The sequence below is a fragment of the Pseudophryne corroboree genome, chromosome 12 (assembly GCF_028390025.1).
Source record: "Pseudophryne corroboree isolate aPseCor3 chromosome 12, aPseCor3.hap2, whole genome shotgun sequence".
Taxonomy (NCBI): Eukaryota; Metazoa; Chordata; class Amphibia; order Anura; family Myobatrachidae; genus Pseudophryne; species Pseudophryne corroboree.
In genome coordinates this window covers 79539253-79562046 of record NC_086455.1, presented here as the reverse complement: position 1 = coordinate 79562046, position 22794 = coordinate 79539253, and the positions used below count along the sequence as shown (strand labels likewise).

Genomic DNA, 22794 nt, shown 5'->3' with positions numbered 1-22794 from the left:
TGACCCTGCCCTGCTCCACTTGTCCACATGTCCGTGGTTAAGTGGACATTGGGTACAACTGCATTTTTTAGGACACTGGTGAGTCTTTTTCTGACGTCCGTGTACATTCTCGGTATCGCCTGCCTAGAGAAGTGGAACCTAGATGGTATTTGGTAACGGGGGCACACTGCCTCAATAAATTGTCTAGTTCCCTGTGAACTAACGGCGGATACCGGACGCACGTCTAACACCAACATAGTTGTCAAGGACTCAGTTATCCGCTTTGCAGTAGGATGACTGCTGTGATATTTCATCTTCCTCGCAAAGGACTGTTGAACAGTCAATTGCTTACTGGAAGTAGTACAAGTGGGCTTACGACTTCCCCTCTGGGTGGGATGACCATCGACTCCCAGCGGCAACAACAGCAGCGCCAGCAGCAGTAGGCGTTACACGCAAGGATGCATCGGAGGAATCCCAGGCAGGAGAGGACTCGTCAGAATTGCCAGTGACATGGCCTGCAGGACTATTGGCATTCCTGGGGAAGGAGGAAATTGACACTGAGGGAGTTGGTGGGGTGGTTTGCGTGAGCTTGGTTACAAGAGGAAGGGATTTACTGGTCAGTGGACTGCTTCCGCTGTCACCCAAAGTTTTTGAACTTGTCACTGACTTATTATGAATGCGCTGCAGGTGACGTATAAGGGAGGATGTTCCGAGGTGGTTAACGTCCTTACCCCTACTTATTACAGCTTGACAAAGGGAACACACGGCTTGACACCTGTTGTCCGCATTTCTGGTGAAATACCTCCACACCGAAGAGCTGATTTTTTTGGTATTTTCACCTGGCATGTCAACGGCCATATTCCTCCCACGGACAACAGGTGTCTCCCCGGGTGCCTGACTTAAACAAACCACCTCACCATCAGAATCCTCCTGGTCAATTTCCTCCCCAGCGCCAGCAACACCCATATCCTCCTCATCCTGGTGTACTTCAACACTGACATCTTCAATCTGACTATCAGGAACTGGACTGCGGGCGCTCCTTCCAGCACTTGCAGGGGGCGTGCAAATGGTGGAAGGCGCATGCTCTTCACGTCCAGTGTTGGGAAGGTCAGGCATCGCAACCGACACAATTGGACTCTCCTTGTGGATTTGGGATTTCAAAGAACGCACAGTTCTTTGCGGTGCTTTTGCCAGCTTGAGTCTTTTCAGTTTTCTAGCGAGAGGCTGAGTGCTTCCATCCTCATGTGAAGCTGAACCACTAGCCATGAACATAGGCCAGGGCCTCAGCCGTTCCTTGCCACTCCGTGTGGTAAATGGCATATTGGCAAGTTTACGCTTCTCCTCCGACAATTTTATTTTAGGTTTTGGAGTCCTTTTTTTACTGATATTTGGTGTTTTGGTTTTGACATGCTCTGTACTATGCCATTGGGCATCGGCCTTGGCAGACGACGTTGCTGGCATTTCATCGTCTCGGCCATGACTAGTGGCAGCAGCTTCAGCACGAGGTGGAAGTGGATCTTGATCTTTCCCTAATTTTGGAACCTCAACATTTTTGTTCTCCATATTTTAATAGGCACAACTAAAAGGCACCTCAGGTAAACAATGGAGATGGATGGATTGGATACTAGTATACAATTATGGACGGGCTGCCGAGTGCCGACACAGAGGTAGCCACAGCCGTGAACTACCGCACTGTACTGTGTCTGCTGCTAATATATAGACTGGTTGATAAAGAGATAGTATACTCGTAACTAGTATGTATGTATAAAGAAAGAAAAAAAAACCACGGTTAGGTGGTATATACAATTATGGACGGGCTGCCGAGTGCCGACACAGAGGTAGCCACAGCCGTGAACTACCGCACTGTACTGTGTCTGCTGCTAATATATAGACTGGTTGATAAAGAGATAGTATACTCGTAACTAGTATGTATGTATAAAGAAAGAAAAAAAAACCACGGTTAGGTGGTATATACAATTATGGACGGGCTGCCGAGTGCCGACACAGAGGTAGCCACAGCCGTGAACTACCGCACTGTACTGTGTCTGCTGCTAATATATAGACTGGTTGATAAAGAGATAGTATACTCGTAACTAGTATGTATGTATAAAGAAAGAAAAAAAAACCACGGTTAGGTGGTATATACAATTATGGACGGGCTGCCGAGTGCCGACACAGAGGTAGCCACAGCCGTGAACTACCGCACTGTACTGTGTCTGCTGCTAATATAGACTGGTTGATAAAGAGATAGTATACTCGTAACTAGTATGTATGTATAAAGAAAGAAAAAAAAACCACGGTTAGGTGGTATATACAATTATGGACGGGCTGCCGAGTGCCGACACAGAGGTAGCCACAGCCGTGAACTACCGCACTGTACTGTGTCTGCTGCTAATATAGACTGGTTGATAAAGAGATAGTATACTACTACTAATATTATATATACTGGTGGTCAGGTCACTGGTCACTAGTCACACTGGCAGTGGCACTCCTGCAGCAAAAGTGTGCACTGTTTTAATATAATATTATGTACTCCTGGCTCCTGCTATAACCTATAACTGGCACTGCAGTAGTGCTCCCCAGTCTCCCCCACAATTATAAGCTGTGTGAGCTGAGCAGTCAGACAGATATATAATATATATAGATGATGCAGCACACTGGCCTGAGCCTGAGCAGTGCACACAGATATGGTATGTGACTGACTGAGTCACTGTGTGTATCGCTTTTTTCAGGCAGAGAACGGATATATTAAATAAACTGCACTGTGTGTCTGGTGGTCACTCACTATATAATATATTATGTACTCCTGGCTCCTGCTATAACCTATAACTGGCACTGCAGTAGTGCTCCCCAGTCTCCCCCACAATTATAAGCTGTGTGAGCTGAGCAGTCAGACAGATATATATAATATTATATATAGATAATAGATGATGCAGCACACTGGCCTGAGCCTGAGCAGTGCACACAGATATGGTATGTGACTGAGTCACTGTGTGCTGTGTATCGCTTTTTTCAGGCAGAGAACGGATTATAAATAAAACTGGTGGTCACTATCAGCAAAACTCTGCACTGTACTGAGTACTCCTAATGCTCCCCAAAATTAGTAAATCAAGTGTCTCTCTAATCTATTCTAAACGGAGAGGACGCCAGCCACGTCCTCTCCCTATCAATCTCAATGCACGTTTGAAAATGGCGGCGACGCGCGGCTCCTTATATAGAATCCGAGTCTCGCGATAGAATCCGAGCCTCGCGAGAATCCGACAGCGTCATGATGACGTTCGGGCGCGCTCGGGTTAACCGAGCAAGGCGGGAAGATCCGAGTCGCTCGGACCCGTGAAAAAAAACATGAAGTTCTGGCGGGTTCGGATTCAGAGAAACCGAACCCGCTCATCTCTAGTTTAATAGTCTGAAAATAGTTCATCAAGCGTTTTACTAGCATTCATGTGTAATGACTTTATTGCCCTTATTTATCAATGAGTGATACATTTCACTGTGAGTGATAAATTGCACCAGCCAATCCGCTCCTGTCATTTTTCAAACACAGTCTGTAACATGGCAGTTAAGAGCTGATTGGCTGGTGCAATTTATAACTCACAGTGAAATTTATCACTCGATTAATAAGGGCAACTGTTTGTTATCTTCAATGTTGTTGGTTTTATAATGACCTGTCGACAGTTATGGAAACATTAGATAAAATCCTTGTTCTCAATGCTGCAAGTTTTCTAATTGTACAGTTTTGGGGTATACTTACCTATTTTGTGATGGTGCCTTCTGGGAAAGGGAGGTAGTATGTGTAAATCTGCATGATAACTACCAGTGGATATACATTATGCACATCATGATTGTATAGTATTACATTCCAACAGCATATAAATAATGGCCAGTTCTCCTGTTCGGAACCTATAATTGCCACAGGTAATAGAAAGAAATGCTCAGTTCATAAAGCAGTAAAGGTATGGAACATTTGCGATCATGTCTTCACTCTTCAGTGAATATTAGTATCCCATATACTCAAAATGTCTTTTGTTACTCATTTTGTATTGTAAAGGTGAATGTAAAGGCAAATGTAAAGCACCTTGGGGGGGAATTCAATGAGCCGCGATAGTGCTTTGGCAGCGAAAATTGGGATGTTTTGACAATTATTCAATTACCTCGCACAAATCTCCCCCGGTTTTTGTGTGAAAATATATAGTTCCCGCAATAAGCCACAGATCTATGAACTTTTGCGGCGCTTATTGCAAAAAATTAAAGGGTGCTCATCACCGATTTGGAACCGCCTGTCTGAGTTGGTGAACCCAGGCGCAATAATTACTGATGGTAATTAAACACTAATTGAATTACACCCTTTGAGTCCTTTTGTGAGAAAAGTGTTATATAAATAACATTATTATTAATAATAATAATAATAATAATAATATAATATCTGTAATAGGAAGTATTAACCCTACTGCTCTGCTCGGGTCTACTATACTCGTACTGTTCGGGTCAATATGACCCGTATCATAAAATTTGTGTTTTTCATTAATATTCAAACAAGGGATAGCGAGGAAATTGCGGATTCAAACAAGGGATGTCGAGCCGGATGTTGAGGAGGATCAAGTTCCCATAATTTGTTCATTTTTTTGAAAGAACATATAGAGTTGTAGCGACAGTTTCATTTACAATGTCATCCCCATTGTGTGTGGAAACATGAAAAGATAACGTAATCCAAATGTAAACCAATGATCTGACACTGTATTCATAATTTTCATTGTTGAAGTAATGTGTTTCTTAACAATTACAGTCACTCACTAATATAATATTCACAATGGGTCATATTGACCCAAACAGTACATTAGTACTAACAACTCATAACTTGAAAAAGAATAATAAAAAAAATAAAAAAAATTTGTTCATAACCGCTATTTACCCAAAAAATAAGTAATAAAATATGGAAATCATAATTACATAAATAACGAACTGACACAGAAACAAATTTATTTTTGGGTCAAATAGACCCGAACAGTACAGCAGGGTTAAAAGTGCTAAGGAAGTGTACAGTAGTTCAGCAGGATTGGCTACCAGGGGACACACCAGCAATAATTTACTTAGAACAATATACTTATATGTTAGGCATGGCCATTGCAACATAGACATCGAATAGTGGCAGCGTTGGCACCATTGCAACTTTCCATGATTACACATATCCATTGCAAGCTAACTATACCCACATGCACAGTGGCACCCAGAGATTCATGTGCGCACAGAGAAACTGTTATTGACACCGCTTCCGGGTATCTGCAGCTGAAGGATGTAATTAACCATTGTACAGTATGATCCATCAGAAAAAAGCATGCAATGGAGGCAAACATCACAATGCCAGAATCAAATGAGACAAAAAAACCATTTCTTTCAAGTAAGGAACTTCATTGTCTGGCAACCATAATTTTCTGATGGCCATTCCTACTATATATGTGCTATGGCGTGGATCCTGAAAAATTAGTGATTTGGGGGGTGCACCCTGATAGGGGAATGGGGAGAACTAGTGTTGCTAGTTAGTGGCCACTCCCCCAGAAAAGGGGCATGGCCTAGCTACAAAGGGGTGTGGCCTCCATAGTAGGTCACCCTCATGAGCCACACCCCTCATTTTCATCACGCTGAGAGGTACATCCCTTACCTGCTTGCCATGTTGTGGGTCTTGTCTACTGGTCAGTGACCCTGTCCTCATGGTGGCTGTTCCAGGTGATGACGGCCTGGCTCCTCTCCACAATCTGTGCATTATGGCCAGTCATTTAAATAAAAGTGAAACAGCACAGTTAAAAACTGATGTACACCACACAGCACTCCACCCCCTTCAATGTCCATCACACAGCACCACCATCACCGGTCCCTGCAATGTCCACACCACAGCACTCTCCCAACTTTCCTTCCGCTTCAGTGTCCACTGTACAGTACCCCCCCTCCCCCTCTTTTAATGGCGGCACGTTCAGACTTCCTGGCTGCTGCTCTGTGTTACTGCATTGCCGTGTATGCGCAGTAGCACAAGTTGCCTGACGGACCTGCTGTTAGAGCGGCGGCGGGTCTTAGTGCCCGCCGGCTCTATTGAACCTGATGGTGACAGCTGCTGCTGCTCTCCTTTGGAGCAAAAAAATAAATAAACTCCCAGAAACTATTCAACACTGTATGTGCTCTAAAATCAGATTCAATAAAGGACCTGCAGACAAAGTCTCTGGCTTGTTATGTATTACTTTTGGGCTGAAGTTCTGTGACTTTATCCCTCTTCGCTTACGAACCTTTGTCCTTCTTCTCCTACCGGTGTCAGCCTTTAGATGAGATGAGGGTGCTGATCTTGGAAGAGGCAGTGACCTGTCCATTTACATGGTTATTGAAGTGGGGACAGGGCTGCATGTGGCAAGTCAGGTCTATGATGTGAAGGTAATGGAGACGTGTAAGAATTGGCAGACCGATAACTAGGACAATGCTCTACCAACTGTACAGAGTAGTGTGATGTGAGGATATGGTCAGACTGATTATAAAAGAGAAGTCATACGACCATATTTGTATATGTTAATAGTCCTGATTCAGAGATGTACGCAAACCCAAACTTTTCGCCGCCGTTTTATCAGCTGACTGTGTATGCATCTAGGTTGCGCTGCATATGTGCCGCAATGGTCTTGCGCCGGTGGTCACATAGAGGATTTATTCGTACAGTAATTGACAGTCAGAGACTATTTGGGGACAGTTACACAGAGTGTTGCAAAAATGCAGGCATGTTCCAACCGTTGTCAAAGTGGGGGCAGCTTTCTCCTAGTTGGTAATATACCGATTTGGTAATAATTATTATGAAAAAATCCTCAAATAATACAGTATAGTATAGGATGCGGTCAAGATTCCGCTGGACGGAATCCCGGCGGTCGGAATACCGACACCGGAATCCCGACCGGCACAATCCCGACATATTCTTCCTCTGTGGGTGTTCACGACACCCACAAAGGGAGAGTAAATGAGTGTGCCGAGCGTGGCGATCGATGCGAGCCCGCAAGGGGCTGCGTTGCGCTCGCCCCGTCAGAATTGTGCCGGTCGGGATTCCGACCACTGGGATCCCGACTGGCGGGATTTCGTACTGATCCCTATAGTATAATCTGTATGTAATAGGCATGCTTGCCTAATCTCCAGGAATGCTATTTACTTCCAGTGAGTGATATAGACATGAGTTATGGGAGTATTTATCACCAGGTGATTAAAATTGCCCGAATCCGCACTGCGATAATTGATTACATTACACGGATGTATCAATTATAGCATGCAGGGACAGAGTGATGCCTGTCTGCAACATCATTGGGAAAATACCCTGATGTACTGCTGCACATGCGTCGCTACCGCTGACATTACCGCTGCCGCCGGGTCGACTCTCCCCGTTGCGACCCTTTTTCACATTTTTTGGGTAAAAATAATGTTAATAAATAGGCCCCTTAGTCTTTGTGGTAATGTACATATTGGGACAGAGGCAGTGTTGAATGTACGCCCATTGCAGAGCGTATTTGCATTGAATATGCACTGCTCACTCTCCAAAAATGAGCGTACACTAGTACAGGCAATGTAGCTTCATACGCATTTCAAACGTATCTACACTGATTATCAAAGAGGCAGAACAGGAATGTGAGGGAGCATTTTTATATAGGCGAAGTTCAATTAGGGCATGTTCATGCAAATCCAGGCTATGCAGACCTATATGTAGGCTACTTTGGTTGGAGACTTAGGTTTTTGCACCTGGTATAGTCCTATTATGACAAGTAGCAGTTTAGGTGCGCACCCTGACGTGGTCACATGTCAAAATGCATCCTGTGCGCGCTTCTGCTAAACAGTGTACTCTTAATACCAACTCTGCATCGGTTCATGTATCAGATAATCCCTGAGAGATCTCTTATGTTATCTGACGTGTGGAAAAGAGGATGCGTAATTTGTAATCTAAATTTACAAAGTAGTATGTTTATTAATGGCTTACTTAGCAGCCAGGGAATCAGATGAATCATTTGTGACAAAATTGGGACAAGGTTTAAAAGTAGTTGGAGATGAAGGATGTACTTTACTGAAGAGCAGTGTCAGCAATATTTCTGGAGTAACTTTAGTCATTGAGCGTTGTATCTCATTCATATTAGATAGTGAAGAATATCTAAAGCTATACAATTACTGGGCTGATTTTCAAATAACCAAGTGATTGGTCTGATGTATTGCATAGTGTGTAGGTACTGTATGAGACTTTTGGCCAAATTACAATAAAACGGCCCAAAAACAGACTGAAATCTCGGTTCTGATTGGTTAGACTTGCCAGAAGATATTGGTAAAAAGGTTCCAATATCGTGCAGTGTGTGGGCATTCTTGATATTCTACCCATATTTCTTATTCTGATTACCTCATCCTCCTTTTGGGCGGACATTTGCACATTCTGTGTAGTGTGGCAGAAAATCGGTAATTAAAAAAAAAAATAATAATAAAAAGCAATTGCTTAGTGTGTAGTGCCGTGATGGGGACCTTCCCGTGCCATTTGTCTGTTCGATCTAAAAACCACTTAGTGTATAGCTAGCTAAACTGATACTAACATAATTGTAGGTAAAAGAGAGATGAAATTCAATGCCGGAACTAGACATTTTGGTGCCCTCTGCCAGAAAGAGAACTAATGCCCCCCTGCCGCGCCCCCTCCCCCCCCATATTTGACACAGGAACAGCGTGGGCCAAAAATAAAGGGGCGTGACTTAGTGTAGAAATTCACATTACACTAGTACACAGTAGTGTCTGTTATTCATGTTACACTGCACAGTAGTGTCTATTATTCACATTGCACTGCACAGTAGTATCTGTTATTCACATTACAGAGCACAGTAGTGTCCGTTATTCACATTACACTGCACAGTAGTGTCCGTTATTCACATTACACTGCACAGTAGTGTCCGTTATTCACATTACACTGCACAGTAGTGTCCGTTATTCACATTACACTGCACAGTAGTGTCCGTTATTCACATTACACTGCACAGTAGTGTCCGTTATTCACATTACACTGCACAGTAGTGTCCGTTATTCACATTACACTGCACAGTAGTGTCCGTTATTCACATTACACTGCACAGTAGTGTCCGTTATTCACATTACACTGCACAGTAGTGTCCGTTATTCACATTACACTGCACAGTAGTGTCCGTTATTCACATTACACCCCACAGTAGTGTCAGTTATTCATATTACACTGCACAGTAGTGTCCGTTATTCACATTACACTGCACAGTAGTGTCCGTTATTCACATTACACTGCACAGTAGTGTCCGTTATTCACATTACACTGCACAGTAGTGTCCGTTATTCACATTACACTGCACAGTAGTGTCCGTTATTCACATTACACTGCACAGTAGTGTCCGTTATTCACATTACACTGCACAGTAGTGTCCGTTATTCACATTACACTGCACAGTAGTGTCCGTTATTCACATTACACTGCACAGTAGTGTCCGTTATTCACATTACACTGCACAGTAGTGTCAGTTATTCACATTACACTGCACAGTAGTGTCCGTCACTCACATTACACTTCACAGTAGTGTCCGTTATTCACATTACACCGCCCAGTACTGTCCGTTATTCACATTACACTGCACAGTAGTGTCCGTTATTCACATTACACTGCACAGTAGTGTCAGTTATTCACATTACACTGCACAGTAGTCTGTTATTCACATTACACTGCACAGTAGTGTCCGTTATTCACATTACACTGCACAGTAGTGTCCGTTATTCACATTACACTGCACAGTAGTGTCCGTTATTCACATTACACTGCACAGTAGTGTCCGTTATTCACATTACACTGCACAGTAGTGTCCGTCACTCACATTACACTGCACAGTAGTGTCCGTCACTCACATTACACTGCACAGTAGTGTCCGTTATTCACATTACACTGCCCAGTACTGTCCGTTATTCACATTACACTGCACAGTAGTGTCCGTTATTCACATTACACTGCACAGTAGTGTCAGTTATTCACATTACACTGCACAGTAGTGTCCGTTATTCACATTAGACTGCACAGTAGTGTCCGTTATTCACATTACACTGCACAGTAGTATCTGTTATTCACGTTACACTGCACAGTAGTACCCGTTATTCACGTTACACTGCACAGTAGTACCCGTTAATCACGTTACACCGCACAGTAGTTGTGTTCACACACACTGTCCGTTATGCACGTTACACCGTACAGTAGTGTCCATTATTCATGTTACACTGCACAGTAGTTCCATTTACTCACATTACACTGCACCATAATAAAAATTGCATTACAATAAGTACAGTATCTTCAAAGACATCTGCTTAACCGTATAAACCTACAGGAAAAAAAACATTCATCTAGGGTTGTGCCGAGCACACACTGCACAACCCTAGTCACGTCCCTGTTTGTACATATACAAACAGAGGCTGACCCAGGTTTATATACTGTAGCATTACTTAGCCAGATAAAAATCAATTAGTTAAAAAAAAAATCACACCTGTAATATATTATATTGATGAATTAAATAAAAGGGATATTTTTTTATTATTTATGTAGGGGGTGACATTCTCCTGTATTATGTTGTATTTATAAACAGTGAATTAAAAACTCAGCCCTTTATCAAATGATTTATTTTCTGTTGCATTCAAACAATACAATAATTAATAATTAAGGTAAGCAGCATATTTGCCTATGATAAGGATAAACTAGGAAATGCCTTAGTGATCATTTTAAATCAAATCAGTTTGAGCTGTTTAATCAGTTTTGTTCCTTCTGTGAATAACATCACTTAATTTTTGAAAATCTATAATGTTTTTAACATTGTATTGTAGCAATGAGTTATTTTTACTTTCGGTAAAGTGTATTAGCGCTATAAGATATGTTCAAATGTACACCCTGTGCAGATTATTACTACTGTTCATTTTATTGTGGATGTTGCAAAGAAATCCAAACTGTAATACTGGGAATACTGTATGTTATAAAATGTTACTGCAGAATTTGTTTTATAATGTTGATATTTATATCTAAGCAACTTAGCTTAGGCAGCAAAAGGCAAAAGTCATAGTTGGCCATTTATGATTATAACACATCTGGAAACGCTCACCTATTTGTGATGTAACTCCTCATGATCCCCCAAGCTTCATCAGTCTGTTGAAAAGGTGTATGTAAGAGCACCATGAAAACACCAATTACCGCTGCTGTTATATGGCGGTGGGGATATTAAAATTTGCTCAATTGAGAGAGAGAAATACCCTTTTTCAAACTATGTGCTCCCATAGAAGTAATTGTCTGGTGACTAATGTGATGGCTAGACCAGTGGCGCCGAGAGGTGAGGGGGGACTAATTACCTGGGCCCGGGCTGCTGGAGGGGCTCAGCAGGGGTCCAGGTCTGTCTTCCCCCTCCCTGAATATACCTGGCCCTCTATACCCCTGGTCTAGATAATAACCCCCCCCTACACACTGCAGAAAATAGGATTTTAATTACCTACCGGTAAATCCTTTTCTCGTAGTCCGTAGAGGATACTGGGGACCACATTAGTACCATGGGTATAGACGGGTCCACTAGGAGCCTTGGGCACTTTAAGAAATCAATAGTGTGCACTGGCTCCTCCCTCTATGCCCCTCTTACCAGACTCAGTCTACAAACTGTGCCCAAGGAGACAGACATACTGTATCTTGAGAGTAGGATTCAGAAAGGATAGTGGTGAGATTCGAACCAGCGCACACAAAACAAAAAGAAAACCATGTTAACCTAACATAAACAGGAACAGCAACAGCTGAACCAACAACAATACTTAACCAAGTAACCATGCAGGAAACACGAAGCACTGGGAGGGGGCCCAGCATCCTCTACGGACTACGAGAAAAGGTTTTACCGGTAGGTATATAAAATTCTATTTTCTCTTACGTCCTAGAGGATACTGGGGTCCACATTAGTACCATGGGGATGTACCAAAGCTCCCAAACCGGGTGGGAGAGTACTGAGGTTCCTGCAGAACTGACTGACTAAACTGAAGGCCCTCAGAGGCCAAAGTATCGAACTTGTAGAACTTCGCAAACGTGTTCGAACCCGACTAAGTAGCTGCTCTGCAGAGCTGTAAGGCCGAGAGACCCCGGGCAGCTGCCCAGGAAGAGCCCACCGACCGAGTACAGTGGGCATGAACAGATTGAGGAATCGGCAAACCTGCTGTAGAGTAAGCATGCTGGATAGTAAGTGTGATCCAGCGAGCAATAGACTGCTTTGAAGCAGGACACCCAATTTTCTTGGGATCATAAAGCACAAACAGCGAGTCGGATTTTCTGTGACAAGCTGTCTGTTTGACATAGATTTTCAAAGCCCGCACAACATCCAGGGACTTTGAAGTGGAAGAGGTGTCAGTAAGCACCAGAACCACAATAGGATGGTTGATCTGAAACGCAGATACCACCTTTGGAAAAAACTGCTGACGAGTTCTGAGTTGAGCTCTATCTTCATCAAAAATCAAATAGGGGCTCTTGTGAGACAGGGCCCCCAATTCTGAAACACACCTCGCCGAAGCTAAGGCCAAATAGTGTGACGGTCTTCCATGTAAGAAACTTTACATATACCTCCTGTAAAGGCTCAAACCATCAGATTGCAGAAACTGCAACACCACGTTAAGATCCACAGGTGCCGTGGTAGACACAAAGGGCAGTTGGATGTGCAGAACCCCTTTCAAGAACGTCTGAACGTCAGGAAGCCAACTGTTTCTGGAAGAAAATGGATAAGGCTGAAATCTGGACTTTTACTGATCAAGGCGTAGGCCCACATCCAAACCAGACCAAGAGACATATTTTCTCCAAATCCGGTGGTAATGTTTAGAAGTTACCCCTTTTCGGCTTGGATCAAGGTAGGAATTACCCTGTCCAGAATCCCTTTCTAGGCTAGAAGTTGATGCTCAACCTCAATGCCATCAAACATAGCCGCGGTAAGTATTGATAGATGAATGGCCCCTGTTGCAGAATATCCTCCCAAAGAGGTAGAGGCCACGGATCCTCCAGAAGCATTTCCAGTAGATATGCGTACCAAGCCCTTCTTGGCTAATCTGGAGCAATGAGAATTGCTTGAACCCTTTACCTTTTTATTCTTTTGAGAATTCTTGGGATCAATGGAAGTGGAGGAAAGACGTACACCATCTGATAGACCCATGGAGTCACCATAGTGTCCACCACCACTGCCTGTGGGTCTCTTGACCTGGAGCAATACCGCTGGAGCTTCTTAATGAGACGAGAGGCCATCATGTCGATCTGTGAAGTCCCCCACTGATGAGTCAAGCACCCGAACACCTCCAGGTGAAGGCCCCACCCCCCTGGGTGGAGGTCGTGTCTGCTGAGGAAGTCTGCTTCCCAGTTGTTCACACCCTGAATGAAGATCGCGGACAGCGCCACCGCGTGTCTCTCTGCCCAGAGGAAAATCCTTGTCACCTCTGACATGGCTGCTCTGCTCTTCGTTCCGCCCTGTCGGTTTATGTACGTCACCGCCATCACATTGTCCGACTGAACCTGGATGTCTCGATTGTGAAGAAGATGCGATGCCTGCAGAAGGGCGTTGTATATGGCCCTTAGTTCCAGAACGTTGGTTATTATAACGTTGAACTTTCTACCACATTCTTGATATGGATGGACTATAAAACTTTCAAACGTCCAATAAGTCCACATGTCCAAATAACCCACACGTGGAGCCTGCTTCATTGAGTTTCTCTTAATTTTAACAGCTTTACAATAAAAAACAAAGCTGGATACAATGTTTAAAGGAATGTCCTAGGGTGTCATTTATTTGTTGCAAATATAAATTTAAGCTACAATTGTTTCTATTACAGAGATCATAACATCAGTCACTTTTTAAAGTATCAGGATATTCGGTTGATTTATAATTATGCTAAATATATATCTTTTTTAATTAATTTGTTTTAATAAATTGTACTAATACTTTCAACGACAGCGCTTCTCTTTGTTTGTTACTATTTACGATTTTTTTGAGGTTCAGCACCTCAAATTGTGAAGCTGCAGTCAGTGACAAGTATTGTAGAATCATCATTGTCTCATAGCCAGTACACTACCGCCCACCTATATCCTTTTTTTGTGGTCCATATATGACTGAAGTATCGTAACCGGGCTCCTGCCTGCCTGTTGACCAGGCAGTGTGGTCCATCGTCATTGTGAAGGTTTTGCGTAAGCAGAACCTGAGGTCTGATCCTGTGAGCCTGTATTTGCAGGTTTTCTTACCTCTTTTGCCTTTGAAGGCAGTAGAAGAACCTTTGGACTTACCTTTAAACTTCGCTGTCCAAAAGGACTGCAAAGTTGGTGCAGAATAGGATTTTCTATTCGGGGGTGCTGCGGAAGGAAGGTATGTAGATTGACCCGCCGTAGCCTTGGATATCCACGTATCCAGTTCATCTCCAAACAGGACTTCACCTGTGAAAGGTAGGCTTTCCACGCCTTTCCTGGAATCCGCATCCGCTGTCCACTGGCGTAGCCACAAGCCCCTGCGTGCTGACACTGCCATGGCAGTGGTGCGTTTGTTGAGCAGTCCAATTTCTTTTATGGCCTCCACCATAAAGTTGTCAGAATCCTGTATATGCTGTAGGAGTAAAATAATCTCCCCCCTGGACAAGGAATCTAACCTGTCAATTAGATTACCAGACCATTTTGCAATGGCCCTAGTGATCCATGCACAAGCTATAGTGTGTCTTTGGGCCACTCCCGCCGCTGTGTACAGAGATTTGAGAGTAGTCTCAATCTTGCGGTCTGCAGCATCCTTCAATGAAGCTACCCAAGGAACAGGTAAAACTATCTTATGTGACAGCCTGGAAACCGATGCGTCAACTATCTGTGGGTTTCCCCATTTTTTTTCTATCGTCCTGAGGAAATGGGAAGGATGTAATTAACTGTTTTGGAATCTGAAACTTCCTGTCAGGGTTAACCCAAGATGCTTCAAAGAGGGAATTTAATTCCTTAGAAGCAGGGAAAGTAGCAGAGGATTTCTTCTTCACATTAAAAAAGGATTCCTCCTCGACCTCTGACACTTTGTCAGGAATGTGCAAGACCTCTCTTACAGCTTCAGTCAGGGCCTGTATTCCCTGTGCTAAAGCTGCATCCCCCCACGAAGTCCACCTCCCCCTCCTCTGGGTCTGATACATCATCATCGGTATCAGCCTGCATGATTTAGGCTAGAGTACGCTTCTGTGGACAAATAGCAGGGGTCTGAGATGCTGGGATGACCACTGAATGATGAGGAATCTACTACTCAGGTTGATGTCCCTGACTTACTGGTTGCTGTTAAGCAGATCCTACAGATCACTGATGATGAGGATTCCACTACGGTGTCTAAGAAACCTGACGAAGTTTTAGTTACCTTCTGACATTTAAACTTATTACTGCATTCTGACCATTTAGTAGATACTGTATACGTAAAGAACCTGGTCTTCTCCAGGAAAGAAATTCTCCCTATCTATAAGGATGGTAGCTTGCTATCCTCTCCCTTTAGAGTTATGTAACAAGTGGGAAAACTCACCGCCGCCCGTCTCATGGTGTCATCTACTCTGCCTGTCACCACTGTCACCTCACTGAAGGAACTGTCATATAAGCGTGTAGAGGGATGCCTGAAGTCTTTTTACTCCCTTACAGGTGCTGTACATTGACCCACTATAGCAGGGGTGGGGAACCTTTTTTCTACCGAGGGCCATTTGGATATTTATAAAATCCTTCGGGGGCCATACAAAAATTCTCAACTTAAAAAATTACCCTGCCCCCTAGCAGGTCTGCCCCATAGAGGTACTGTGTGTGCGCGCCAAAAAATGGGTGTGGCCAGTTAAAATGGGACGTGATACATATATACGCCCCCAATAGTGCAGTGCCAGATCCACAATTGCCCCCACAGTGCCAGGTATACAAATGCCCCTCACAGTGCCAGGTATACAAATGCCCCCACAGTGCCAAGTATACAAATGCCCCTCACAGTGCCAGGTGTACAAATGCCCCTCACAGTGCCAGGTATACAGATGTCCCCACAGTGCCAGGTATACAGATGCCCCTCACAGTGCCAGGTATACAAATGCCCCTCACAGTGCCAGGTATACAAATGCCCCTCACAGTGCCAGGTATACAGATGTCCCCACAGTGCCAGGTATACAGATGTCCCCACAGTGCCAGGTATACAGATGCCCCTCACAGTGCCAGGTATACAGATGTCCCCACAGTGCCGGGTATACAGATGCCCCCACAGTGCCAGGTATACAGATGCCCCTACAGTGCCAGGTATACAGATGCCCCTCACAGTGCCAGGTATACAGATGCCCCCACAGTGCCAGGTATACCGATGCCCCCACAGTGCCAGGTATACAGATGCCCCACAGTGCCAGGTATACAGATGCCCCCCACAGTGCCAGGTATACAGATGCCCCCACAGTGCCCCCCCCTTCCGTGCTACTTACCGCTCCTTTCGGTGGGACACGGAGGAGAGCGCGGCTATGTTGGGCGGCGGCATGTAGGACTTGAAACCAGCCGCCGATTCGAGAGCCAATCAGAGCTCACGGACCGGCAGCCGCGGCTCCTGATTGGCTGCCGGTCCGCGAGCTCTGATTGGCTCACGAACCGGCGGCTGGTTTCAAGTTCTACACGCCGCTGCCGCGCTCTCCTCCCTGTCCTGACACTGACAGCTGAGATACGCTGCCGCCGGACTGAGCGGCGGCGTGTCTCACTGGGAGAAGCGGGTGGGCCGGAGCAAACGGCTTTGCAGGCCTTATACGGCCCGCGGGCCGGAGGTTCCCCACCCCTGCACTATAGCAACCTCCTGGGCTGCAAAAGGAATTGAAGCATGGGTTCAGACATTAGAGGAAGAGCGGCCTCAGGATATCTCTGACACTGCCAGATAATACCTGTCTCATATTACCACCGCCGCCTATTACATTCAGGAGGCGTCCTCTGAGGCGGGTGTGTTGGTGTCCAAGGCATCGACTACGTCCATCCTGGCTCGTCGTATTCTGTGGTTGAGGTCATGGAAGGTGGACCCGGACTCCTAAAAGACTTTGGAGGTACTACCTTTTAAGGGGGACATCCTATTTGGGGAAGATCTCAATACAATTGTGACTGACTTAGCGGCTGTTAAGACTGCTTTTCTCCCAAATAGTAATCCTTTTCAACAGAAGGCAAAAGGTACCACTTTTCGCTCCTTTCGACCTCAAGGGAAAACAAAAGGTCAGGCATACCTGAGACATTTTTGTGCTCCCAAACCACTAAGCCCAAGGCAGAACAATCCTGGGCAGCCCGTCAGCCTTCTTCTAAACACTACAAGCCTGCTGCATGACGGGGTGGGCCTCCCTTTGGGGGACCCCAGGGTGGGAGGCCGACTTCTGCGATTCACCCAGGTCTGTTTGAAGACCACTTCAGACGCATGCGATGGGTGCGAGAAGTTGTCCCTCATGGGTATGCAGTCTCTTTCAAGAGACGTCCCCCTCGCCAGTTCTGCACAATGGTGATCCGTTGAAGGCGCAAGCTCTACAACTGGTTGTGCGTTCTCTCCTGAATACAGGAGTGGTGGTGCCGGTACCTCTGTCCCAGAGAGGCAGAGGATAATACTCGACCCTGTTTCTAGTCCCGAAACCCAATGGGTCTTTCCGGCCCATACTCAACCTCAAATCCCTGAACAAGTTTGTGAGAGTGTCCAAGTTCCGTATGGAAACACTGCACTCAATTGTACTGGCCATGGAACCCGGAGACTGTATGGTATCCCTGGATATACAAGATGCTTACCTGCATATACCTACTGCCATATCGCATCAGCAATATCTGTGGTTTGCTATTGGCAATTTTCACTATCCATTCCAGGCTCTGCCGTTTAGACTGACCACGTCCCCACGGATCTTCACCAAAGTTATGGCTGTGATGATGGCTCATCGCCGTCACCAGGGAGTCAGGATCCTGCTGTATCTGGATGACTTGCTGATTCTGGCAAACTCCCATGATGTCCTCCTTAGTCATCTTCAAATGACTGTAAACTTCCTACAAGCCCAGGGGTGGCTCATCAACTGGAAGAAGTCCTCACTGGTCCCTGCTAGGAGCATGGTGCATCTGGGGTCACTGCTGGACACACACAGTCTGTTTCTTTCTCCAGACAGGACAGGATCAGATACTTCCTCTCTCGCCCAAGAGTGTCGATACACTTGGCGATACAAGTACTAAGCCTCATGGTGTCGGCGTTTGACATGGTAGAGTACGCTCAATTTCATTCCCTCCCTCTGCAGAGGTTAATCCTTTTAAAGTGGGACGGCCTACCACATCGGATCTAGTCTCACATGATCTCCTTGACTCCAGAGGTTCATCTGTTGCTGACCTGGTGGCTACAGGACCAGTAGTTGAGCAGGGGCGTCCCTTCTGGATCCCCAACTGGGTCCTACTGACTACGGACGCCAGTCTGAGGGGTTGGGGCGCGGTGTTGGAGCAACACTCTTTCCAGGGTCGGTGGACCATGGAGGAATCACTCCTTCCGATAAACATTCTGGAATTGCGGGCAGTGTTCAATGCTTTGTCTCTCATCCTGCCTCTGATACAGAACAGGTCTATTCAAGTACGGTAAGACAACGCCACAACTAAGGCATACATAAATGATCAAGGTGGCTTTCAAAGCTGCATTGCAATGATGGAAGTGTAAAAAATCCTTTGTTGGGTGGAAAGCCATCTGCCAGCAATATCAGCAGTGTTCATTCCGGGAGTACTCAACTTGGAAGTGGATTTCCTCAGTCATCAGGACGTGCACGCCGGAGAGTGGAGTCTTCATCAGGAAGTCTTTCAACTCCTAGTGGACAAGCGGGGCCTACCAGTCTCAACACAATCACAAAGTTCCGGTCTTCGGATCAAGAACCAGGGATCCTCAAGCAGCGTTCGTGGATGCACTGGCAATTCCATGGAACCTTCGGCTACCATACGTGTTCCTTCCAGTGTCACTCCTGCCCAGGGTACTGTGGAAGTTCAAACAAAAAGGAAGAATACTACTTCAGTCGCTCCAGCGTGACCAAGACGGCATTGGTTCTCAGACCTGCAGGTTCCCCCTCGTTCAGGGCCCTTGTGTCTACCCGGACCTGGCCAGACTGGCTTTGATGACGTGGCTCTTGAAGCATCACTCCTAAGGGCCAAAGGATTCTCTGAGGCGGTTATCCAAACTATGCTGAAGGCCTGCAAACTGGCATCTGCGCCGATTTATTACAGGGTCTGGAATTCTTACTTCACCTGGTGTGCTGCTAAAAATTACGATGCTTACAAATTTAGTACTACTGGCTTTTCTACAACAAGGCCTGGATTTAGGCCTTCGTCTGGCCTCCCTCAATGTTTAGAACTCCACCTTGTTAGTGTGGTTTCAGAGGAAAATTGCGTCCATTCCTGACGTTCATACTTTCACTCAGGGTGTTTTACGGATTCAACTTCCCTATGTCCCTCCTGTAACTCCATGGGATCTGTCTGTTGTCCTGAATGCCCTGCAAGAGTCTCCATTTGAACCTCTTGAGTCAGTGGACCTTAAATGGCTCATGGTCAAGATCCGGTTCCTACTGGCTATTGCCTTTTTATAGGGGTGTCAAGACGTAGGCGCCCTGTCCTGTCGTCCACCCTTTCTGATATTTCACCGTATCTGGGCAGTTCTTAGAACTTATCCTGGTTATTTGCCTAAGGTGGTGTCATCTTTTCACCTTAACCAAGAGATTGTGGTTTCGGCCTTTATATTTTGATTTGTCCTCCAAAGAGCAGTCTTTGGATGTGGTAAGGGCTCTCTATGTTTATGTGGAGAGGACTGCTTCTATCAGGAGGTCAGATACCCTTTTTGTTCTTTTTGGTTTTCACAAACGTGGCTGGCCTGCGAATAAGCAAACCTTGGCCAGATGGATTAGAATGGTGATTGCACAAGCTTATGCACAGGCTAGACTCCCAACTCCTGCTATCGAAGCCCATTCTACTCGGTCTGTTGGACCGTCTTGGGCGGCCTGCCATGGCACGTCCGCTGAACAATTGTACAAGGTGGCTACGTGGTCTTCAGTGAACACGTTCATTAGGTTCTATGCCTTCGATACTTCAACCTCCCAGGATGCTTCCTTTGGACGCCGGGTTCTCATACCCACTAAGGCGCGTCCCCACCCATGAGGAACTGCTTTAGGACATCCCCAATGTTACCCTGTGGAAACCTATGTACCCCACTGCAGAAAAGGAGATTTATGGTGAACTTACCATGGTTAAATATCTTTCTGCGAGGTACATTGGTTCCACAGGGCGCCCACCTTGACGCATCTAGCTTTTATGGGTTTGTATGGCATTAGCCGCTAGTCCCTTCTCCTGTCGTGAGAACGTGGTTCTATGTGACTAACATCTACCTTCTTTTATCTGCTCCTGCATTGGACTGGTTAACGAAACTGAGCTCACAGTGCCTGGAGGCGAGGTTATAGAGGAGGCCCTAATGCATCCTGGAACAGTCTAAAGCTTTAGCCTGTTGGTGCCTGGATCAAGATCCATCTCTGCACCCCAGATGTTTCCCTGTGGAACCAATGTACCACGCAGAAAGAGATTTAACCATAGTAAGTCTACCATAAATCTCCTTTTTTCCCTCAAAATTCTATACACAATACTGCATAATGACAACGTAAACATTTTTTAAAATTATTGTTGCAAATTTATTAAAAATAAAAAACTAAGAAAAAAACTTAAGAAATCACATATACATAAGTATTCGCAGCCTTTGTTCAATACTTTGTTGATGCACCTTTGGCAGCAATTACAGACTCAAGTATATTTGAATGTGATGCCACAAGCTTGGCACACCTATCTTTTTCCAGTTTTGCTCATTTCTCTTTGCAGCACCTTTCAAGCTCCATCAGGTTGGATGGGAAGCGTCGGTGCACAGCCATTTTCAGATCTCTCCAGAGATGTTCAATCGGATTCAAGTCTGGGCTCTGGCTGGGCCACTCAAGGACATTCAGAGTTGTCCTGAAGCCACTTCTTTGATATCTGTGCTTAGCGTCGTTGTCCTGCTGAAAGATGAACCGCCACCCCAGTCTGAGGTCAAGAGCGCTCTGGAGCAGGTTTTCATCCAGGATATCTTTGTACATTACTGCATTCATCTTTCCCTCTATCCTGACTAGTCTCCCAGTTCCTGCCGCTGAAAAACATCCCCACAGCATGATTCTGCCACCACCATTCTTCACTGTAGGGATGGTATTGGCCTGGTGATGAGTGGTTTCTGGTTTCCTCCAAACATGATGCTTGGCATTCATGCCAAATAGTTCAATCTTTGTCTCATCAGACCAGAGAATTTGGTTTCTCATGGTCTGAGAGTCCTTCAGGTGCATTTTGGCAAACTCCAGGCGGGCTGCCATGTGCTTTTTACTAAGGAGTGGCTTCTGTCTGGCCACTCTACCACACAGGCTTGATTGGTGGATTGCTGCAGAGATGGTTGTCCTTCTGGAAGGTTCTCCTCTCTCCACAGAGGAATGCTGTAGCTCTGACAGAGCGACCATCGTGTTCTTGGTCACCTCCCTGACTAGGGCCCTTCTCCCCCGATCTCTCAGTTTAGACGGCCTGTCAGCCCTGGGAAGAGTCCTGGTGGTTCCGAACTTCTTCCATTTACGGATGATGGAGGCCACTGTGCTCATTGGGACCTTCCTGCTTGATTTGTGCTCAGACATGCACTGCCAAGTGTGGGACCTTTAGATAGACAGGTGTGCGCCTTTCCAAATCATGTTCAATCAACTGAATTTACCACAGGTGGACTCCAACTAAGCTGTAGGAACATCTCAAGGATGATCAGTGGAAACAAGATGCACCTGAGCTCAATTTTGTGCTTCATGTCAAAGGCTGTGAATACCTATGTACATGTGATTTCTTAGTTTTTTATATTTTATAGATTTGCAAAAATCTCTTTTTTTTTTTATAGGGTATCGTGTTTAGAATTTTAAGGGGAAAAAAATAATTTATTCCATTTTGGAATAAGGCTGTAACATAACAAAATGTGGAAAAAGTTAAGCGCTGTGAATACTTTTTTCGGATGCACTGTATAGATTTGGCTGAATCTCTTCAGAAATCTCGAGCAGAAAGCTATTCTCATTCCTTAGTTGTGTGAAAAAAAAAAAAAAAAATACTCCAAACAGATCTCTGTAACAAGCAGCCAAGGAAAGACCTTCTGGAAATAGCACTGAGGAAATGTTAATAAGAATAAGAATCACAGCCTATTTTACATGCTGTTTTCGAGGCACAAAACTGCAGCTTTCTTTGTTACCCAATTAATTCTGCTTGAGTTGCACGCTGTCACAGGGACCTGCTCCAACAGATAATAGCAGTGGCGTTTCTTGAGAAATGTCAAAATATCAAGAGTGGTAAACTAGACGATAATACATTTCTACATTATTTATTATAGTCCCCATCTTATAAAAAGAAATACTCTGTGTGCACAGGAACAAAGAAAGGGGGCGTCTTTCGCTTCTGTTCCTAATTTTATGGTACAGCGCTCTCCCCACCACTGCGGCTGTAATGGTTTTTACCACCCTGGATCTCTGTTAATACTACGCTAGAGGAATTTTGGCTGTGACCCATTTACAGTAGGTTGGCTCCATAAAAACTGGCCATACACAAACAGGACTTTGTAGAAGGGTTGTTCCACAAATGTCAGCCACTGGCAGCAAAACGTTTATTTATTTATTTATTTTGTTTTTTTCTGATATATTATTCGTTTCATAAAATAACATAAAAAAGCTGCACAGCTGTCCTACATGAATCACAGATTATTAAGGTTTGCTTGT

The 22794-nt window shown here is 44.9% G+C and overlaps 1 protein-coding gene across 3 annotated transcripts in view; it reads left to right on the top strand.

Moving 5' to 3' along the window:
* RGS6 (regulator of G protein signaling 6) overlaps positions 1-22794 on the top strand; it is an 802086-nt gene that overhangs the window by 448362 nt on the left and 330930 nt on the right. The gene's annotated exons all lie outside the window — the stretch shown is intronic.